Genomic DNA, 7,809 nt, shown 5'->3' with positions numbered 1-7,809 from the left:
GGAGAATGAATCAGATTGGTAAAGAGAGAGGGCATAATTAACTTCCTACATTATGTTGCATTTAAAGCTGAAGTTTTTATTTTTCTTTCCACCTCATTAATAAAGCTACTGTAGTGTCCTTAGAATACATAGAGTACAACATTTATAAAATGCTCATTCCATGATGAATTAAGCTTACAACTGCTGAAAATTAAATATAACATTCTAGAACAATTATCAAACTTTAGGGTGCATCAGAATTACTTGGAAGGTGTGTTAAAATCACAGATTTCTGAGCCCAACACACAGTTTCTGACTCAGTACTGCTGAGGTGGGACCTGAGAATTTGCATTGCTTTTTTTTTTTTCCATATTTTTTAATTACCATTATTGCACCAATACAGCATACATACGCTGTATATACATATATCTGAAACTTCATTTTCAATTTTTCAGGAATTCAAATACATAATATATTATCATCTTGAGAATACAAAAAACACAACACAGAGGAAGATTGAGAAAATAGGTTCCCAGTAGTTAGTCACTAGTATTCTATAGGCTTTCCTTTTAGTGTTTTCTATTGGAATTTTTAAATGTCCTGCCATGTCTCTGTAAGAATAGAGCTGCCTGGAACGGGAAGCAATGAAAAAAAAAAAAAAGGGGGCCCAAAGTGAAAAAGAGTCAAGAAGGAAATCCAAGAGAGAGAATCTATTTTGAAACTAAATATAGGGACTCCCTTCAGCCAAAGGGTACACATCCAAATAGGTGCTAAGGGAAGAAGTGAGATCTTCCCGTTTCACTCTCAAAATTACCCCTTAACAGATAAAATAGCTGGTGCCAGTTCACCTAAGAGCAGGACCCCTTCACAGCATTGTAAAAGGAATGGTGGGCAGAGGGAGGAAAAGTGGTGGGGGAGCAACTTGCTTCTGACATACTCCTGGTGATGGGTATCGCAGCCATCATTTGGGCAAAACCTATCACAGCTAAAGCCATGGCTCTCCAAATTGCTTCATAAATGATGGTACATGTAATAGCAGCTTTCTGTTGAAGAGCTGGATTGAAAAAATAAATGTTTATGAAAAGGAGCCAGATACCCAGGTAACAAGGCAATGTGGGTACTGAGCAAGAGTTAAGTGCTTTCAACCTCTCTGCTCTACAAATTAGGTTAAAAACTCTAAACCCGGGCTTCCCTGGTGGCGCAGTGGTTGAGAATCTGCCTGCTAATGCAGGGGACACGGGTTCGAGCCCTGGTCTGGGCAGATCCCACATGCCGCGGAGCAACTAGGCCCATGAGCCACAACTACTGAGCCTGCGCGTCTGGAGCCTGTGCTCCGCAACAAGAGAGGCCACGATTGTGAGAGGCCTGCACACCGCGATGAAGAGTGGCCCCCGCTTGCCGCAACTGGAGAAAGCCCTCGCACAGAAATGAAGACCCAACACAGCCAAAAAAATTAATTAATTAATTAATTAATTTAAAAAATGCACCTGTATCTAACACATCATTGTTAATCAACTATATTCCAATATAAAATTTTAAAAAAAATTAAAATAAAACTCTAAACCCTTTAACTTTAGGACAAATAATGGGGTCATTACAAAGTAACGCTGTGCTTCAAATGCAGCAACTAGTTGGAGCTGCAAGAAAGTAACTGCTTCTCTAGAATATAACTAGGAAAATATAGCCTCTTGAACCTCCTTCATCCAAGAGACACCCACTGATCAGAGATGCTGCACTATTCAACAGACAAAAGAAGAGTGGGGTGCCACCAACACAACGCTCTTGTCACAGGAAGAGACATGTAAATGCACTAGAAGTTAAGAGGGCTGCACCCAGCACTGGATGTTCACTGAATAAGACAAGCCAGAGGGAGGATATACAGCAGAGACCCAGGAAACAGGTCTTTCTTCACACCCACCCCTATCAAAATTCTGAATCTGTAAACACTGAGATCAGTCTGTCCATTTTTAGAGTCTTCAGTTAATGGAAAAAAGAAGTTCTGAGGTTTTTGTCTCCCCTGAAATTGCTAAACAGGGTTTCACAGAGAGGCACACAAGTGTCATGAGATGATTCTGAAATAAGTTAAAGAATTTAAAGATGGAGAAAATTTTACAGATGTTAGAGGTTATTTCCCCACCAAAGAGACCCTGGCCTTTAGAGCCCTGCATAGTCAGCCACAAGTATCATAAGACCCACTATTCCCCTGCCCTGATAGTGAACAGGAGATAAGAAATACTTTCTTGGCTGTACAGCAAGGAACAACACTGGGGAGTGACACAACCAGCCTGAATGCAATGGAGAAGCTATGAAAACAACTGCTCAATAATTTTGGTTCTGGGGAGGGAAGGAGTTCCGAGCTACCCTCACAGATTGGTGCCCTCAAGGTCATTTTGATTCTTCAAGTCTGTCCTTAACGTCCTGCCAGTGCTCTTCAGAACTGGACCCAGTTGGATGGCTGTGGTGCCTAGTTTGGAACAGAGCTGGATGCAGTGCTAAAGTCTCCCCACAAGTCATTGCTTGCAGAAACTGGAGCTGGAGCTAGTGCTGGTGTCATTACAGGAGCAGGAGAATCCAAATCTAAAAGGATATCTGCATCACTACTTCCATGATTGGATTTTGGTATGGGCGGTGGATGGACATGATTGCCGATGGCAACTGAGGAGGACGGTGGAGGAATTGTGACTCTGCCTCCAGGCAGGGGTGGGAGTAAGCTTAGGCCCCCAGCCCCTGTAGTCTTGGACTTAGAAGCACCCTCAACTTGATGGTCTGCCCTTCCTTGAAGCCCAGATCCAACTTGGGACGATTATCCATTTCCTGAGATTCTTTGGAAATCTCAGATTCCTGCTTTACCCACTTGAAGTGATCTTGCAAAGAGACATTAAAGTCGAAGGCATCATCCCGATCTGAGGAGCCAATGCCAATGAAAGCACTATGCCCAGTACCATCCTGGATCCGGATTACAAAGTAGCAGCTGGAATCTGTCACTGTCTCCACAGCAATACCAGGATATTGTTCTACTGGTGCCTGAGCAAAGAGTTCCCCTGAAACTTTATCCTCGAATTTGATATAAGCAATCTTCCCTTTTGAAGTGATTCGGAGGCGACCAGTCCAATCAGATTGATCTAGTTTCCAGTCAGATGCCCTGTAACCGCGGTTGGAGGCCCGGGGCAGAATCAGGTAGACGCTGACATCGGGCTTCACACACAGAACAGACTCGTACTCCAACTCGGCCACCATCTTGGCTCTGAGAATTTGCATTTTTAAGTTCCCAAGTGATGCCTGCGCTGCTGGTCCAGGGCCTAAGCTTTGAGATCCACTGGTCTAGAACATGTAATGCATATAACTAGTGCAGAGATAATCTGAGAATTATTGGCATTTTTAGTAATCCTGCTGCGGAAATGACTGTGTTTTGGCATCTGGCTTTTAGAACCTCTAAACTCTTACTCTCTCATGACTGACATCTGAAAATAAAATTATTGGGTCCTTTCTGTTTATTCATCTACCACAGATTAATTTAAAAGTAAATAAGAAAGGTATAAGCTTCCTTCTTACAAAAACCTGCTTAATTTTTAAAAAATTTCTGAAAGTGATAATATTGAATTTTTTGAAGAGTCAAATACTTTGCTGCTAATCCAAATGCATTTGTACTAGAAAGTGCTTAAACCAGCTAATTCCTATTATTATTAAACCTTAACTTTTCATTGTTACTCAGACTCTTCAGAAGTTTATTAATATGATTCCATTTTTATTGTAATTATACTGTCTATTCTGAAGAGGAGATATACATTAAGGGCTTATATGAAATGTCATTTTGACAGTGATGCTTTTTGTTTGTTTTTACTAGTTACCATCTTTTTAGAATAAAAAGCGTAAGACACTAAATAAACTTTTCCAAAGGATTTTTGTTGTGATTTTAGAAAGTGTGCCTGAGGACTTCCCTGGTGGTGCAGTGCTTAAGAGTCCACCTGTCAATGCAGGGGACACGGGTTCAATCCCTGGTCCAGGAAAATCCCACATGCCACGTAGCAACTAAGCCCGTGCTCCACAACTACTGAGCCTGCACTCTAGAGCCCATGAGCCACAACTACTGAGCCCTTGTACCACAACTACTGAAGTCCATGTGCCTAAAGCCCATGCTCCGCAACAAGAGAAGCCACCACCATGAGAAGCATGCGCACCACAACGAAGAGTAGCCCCCGCTTGCCGCAACTAGAGGAAGCCTGTGCACAGCAACGAAGACCTAACACAGCCAAAAATAAATAAATAAAAATAAATAATAAAAAACTAAATTAAAAAAAAAGAGCTAACTTTAAAAAAAAAAAAGAAGGAAAGAAAGAAAATGTGCCTGGAAACAGTTGACTATTACTGAAATGCTATATGTATTGAATGGGATTAACGTGTTAAAGCTTTCACAGTCTATGAAGTCTTTCACAAATATTCTTTGCTATCAGCAAGGTGAATGGGAAAAGCATGTGGTATTGCTGAATTTTTAAGGATTTATTATTGTCAAGGGACATTTCTTCAGTTTTGTGGCTTTACAGATTTTCAGTTAACCAGTGAGGTTTCACATGTTAATTTGGTACTTGGAAAATCTGCAAGCAAGTGAGAAGCAGGAACAAAGCCAACAAAATAAATGTGGAAAAGAGGGGGAATATTTTTTTTTAAAGATAGTCTTAAAAGGTTTGTGAACTTATCAATTTCTTCCTGCAAGAAATGTTGGCAATTGACCTGTTATGCCCTGAAAATGAAAGGTAAGTGTATCTAGTTACATGTACATTTGTTTTCCAAATCCCAAAGGAAACATAAGGCAATATAAGTCTTTTAGACTCAGAACATGTGATCCATTAAATGTGTCAGTTTGGTGAAAGATGATTTCAGGATGCAGTTATCTTGTGACTCTGTGTTTGAAGTGAAAGAGGAGAGATCAATTGGGCTCAGATTATTCCAAACTGCTTTATCTTAAAATTGTGATTTGGGGAAGTTTTTTTAATATTTTGTTTAAGTCTGAGAAGCTTCACAAAGAACATACAGCTGGTGACATGCTTATATTTTTATTCTTGGCCTCTTTATTTGAATATTTATGTTTGAACTTCTGAAAGTATATTGATTATTTTAAATATGTATTTCCTCAGCATGAACAAAGACCATTTTAAACATAGGAGACAATTTTAAACTGTCCATATTTGCTCTATTCCACAGGTCAAATAATTGTAGCATATAAATATTTTAAGTGCTATTCATCACTGATGAGAAACTTTTTGTTTTGTTTTGTAGTTAGGTAATTTTAGTAATTATTAATAAAGCCAGGTATATATGTTCACTGGGAAGATTTGTGATCTTAATGAATATGAGTCTTACTATTAAAGTCTGATATTCTTCCAAGTATCTGGGCAGAAGCTATTAAAGCTAAATACTATTTATCATCGTTTTTTGAATTTTCCCTGTCTTACACATGGCAAACATGAACCAATAAATGTTTGTTAATGAATGACTACAAGATATTTCAAGTAGTTAATGGAAAACACTAGACCTTAACACAGTGGTGCTATTGCTTATTAAAATTTTTATTATTTATTACTTATTTTTTTACATGAGTGTGGTTGATCAAGAGAATGAGATATGAGATTTCACATTTATATAGCACTTAATATCTGTGCTTTACTAATATTCATTTGTTTAATCCTCATAACCACCCTGTGAGGTGACTACTATTTATTTTCCCCATTTTTCAGATGAGGAAACTGAGGAACAGAGAGATTAAGAAAATTGCCGATGACAGAGCTAAAGATAAAAACCCATCCTGCCCCATAGAGTATGCTGTGAACCAGTAAGCTACACTGATTCTTTTCACATTTTAACCTTTCCTTCCTTTATGGTGCAGGCCAGAATCAGGACATTGAGAATGCAAAGTAGGCGACCCCTGTTGTGGATAGCAGGAAGGTAAGATGTAGCTAGTAGAATCATTGACTGTAACATAGAGGTGAGGTCAGGGACTTTTGGAAGAAGACTGGATAGCCTATGACTTATTCAGGGAGTGAGAAGAAGGTAGCTGGAAGAATTCATGCAGAAGATAGCATCGTGAGAGTACTTGCAGCACAGTGAAAGTAGCAGAAGGAAGACCTTCAGACTTCCATCACTATCATCATCCTCATCATCATTTGTTTTGGGAAAGAAGGTTTATGCCAGCAAAACTCTGACTCTTCAAAAAATCTTTCATAAAAGTCTCACCCAGCATTTTCTGCTTCATTTCACTGTTCAGCAGTGGGTTACATGACCACTTGTAGATGGAAAGCAACTAAAAATAAAGGAGTTATAGATGGGGTTGGGCTCAATCATCACTCTACAAAAAGGTAATTCACAATGAAAACAAAACTTTACATGTGGAGATTGCATTGCAGCATTGTTTGTAATAACAAAAAACTGGAAACAACCTAATATTCAATGATAATGAGAAAACTAAGTGAATTATGGCATATCCATATGATGGAAAATAAGAAACCTTTAACATCATATTTATGAAAAGAAATGTCATAGAAAATCCTTATGACATAATATTAAGTGAAATAAAGCAGTACACACTGCAGCACAAAATGTTAACAATAGATCTCCCTAAAATAGTGGGAAAATAAGTGATTTTCAATATTTTAGTTTTACTAATCAACATTTTCCAAGGTTTTTTACAATTGTTAATGCTTTTTATAGGTACACCAATTAGCAGACTTTCAAAAAGAAATTTTGAAAGCTTTAAAAAATAACTCTGACTACACCGAGAAAGAAAAAGAGATTTATCGGATGGATTTATTGCCTTAGTTTTTATGTATCACCAATCAAAAACCAAATTCTCAAGAAGGAAAGTCTGATAAGTCTACCTTGGGTCACATACTTATCCTATGGTCAGGGGAGCAGAGTTCTGTTAGTGACAGTCCTATCAGAATTATGTGGAGTGGAGAATGGGCTATTTCCTGAAGGAAAGGATTCTGGTCAGACAAAACCACCTGTGTAATAACAGCAGAAAAATAATGTTTCTTTTTAAAATTCACACTCATTAAATCCTCAGGCTGTTACAACACAGAAAGAATTGACCACATTTTGGGAACTCTAGGGATGGTCGGTGACAAATGTGGAGGAGACTAGAATTTGGGTAACTATCTTTCATGGAGGGTACACTATTCATTTAAGATCATAACATTCAAAGGGGAGTGCTGAATTCAGACTTTAAAAGATTGCAATTAGTATTCAAGGAGGTTTAGTCTGCAGGAAGGGTCATTAGCTTCAGTTTTTTTGGCAGTGCAAAATTTAGAGTCAAACAGGTAGGTATATTATAGATTTGAATGGCACAAAGAAATATTCATTCTCTACGGAGGTACACTACAAAGAAGGAAAAGGGTGAGTGCCCTTTGTAGACCATACATTGGGCTAAGAACTTAACCTGCATGATATTTTCTCCTCACAACTCTATAAGTTAAGACCTATCCATATTTCAGACTTGACAAACCAGTTCAGTGAAATTAAATCACTTATTTAGATCATATACCAATGGGTGGGAGAGCTGGGATTCAAATCCAGGTTTAGGGTGTTGGGATCCAACAAAGCAAATTGGGTTCAAGCCAGAATTCTAGCTCTGTTACAGTTCAGTAGCTAAGATAGATACCAATTCCTAAGGATTTGACTCATGTAAACATGACAAGAGTTAGAGAGAGGAGGCTGAAGATTTCATCCAAGCCATAAAATACACCAAACAGAGTGGAAGAGCCTACTCACTAGTAGAAAAAAAAAACACTCAGTTCTACTTCCTTGCTTTGTTCTATATTGACTCAGAGTTTGAGAGGA

The 7,809-nt window shown here is 38.5% G+C and overlaps 1 pseudogene; it reads right to left on the bottom strand.

The window, feature by feature from the left end:
* Positions 1–2,410: 2,410 nt before the first annotated feature.
* LOC132357452 (adaptin ear-binding coat-associated protein 1-like) lies at positions 2,411–3,216 on the bottom strand (annotated as a pseudogene).
* Positions 3,217–7,809: the final 4,593 nt, after the last annotated feature.

Source organism: Balaenoptera ricei, chromosome X (assembly GCF_028023285.1).
Source record: "Balaenoptera ricei isolate mBalRic1 chromosome X, mBalRic1.hap2, whole genome shotgun sequence".
Classification (NCBI taxonomy): domain Eukaryota; kingdom Metazoa; phylum Chordata; class Mammalia; order Artiodactyla; family Balaenopteridae; genus Balaenoptera; species Balaenoptera ricei.
The sequence above is the reverse complement of the archived record's forward strand: the minus strand, read 5'-3'. Positions and strand labels throughout refer to the sequence as shown.